Here is a 228-nt window from a genome sequence, read left to right as displayed (position 1 = left end):
AGACGTTTTTCCAAATCCTGCTGGTCTTTAAACCCTTGAACTGTTCTTGAAGGTGATCATAGGCTGACGGGCGCACGGTCGCTTGCCAATGAGAAAGTTGGAGGTCAAACACTGGCCCTGCAGTCTCATGTGGAAGTTTCCTTGGGCGAGACACTGAACCCTGAGTTGCCCCCGATGCTGCCCCATTGGAGTGTAAATGTGTGTGAGTGTGTATCTGATGAGCAGGTG

This window comes from Etheostoma spectabile, chromosome 9 (genome assembly GCF_008692095.1).
Source record: "Etheostoma spectabile isolate EspeVRDwgs_2016 chromosome 9, UIUC_Espe_1.0, whole genome shotgun sequence".
Lineage (NCBI taxonomy): Eukaryota > Metazoa > Chordata > Actinopteri > Perciformes > Percidae > Etheostoma > Etheostoma spectabile.
This window is presented reverse-complemented; position numbering follows the sequence as displayed.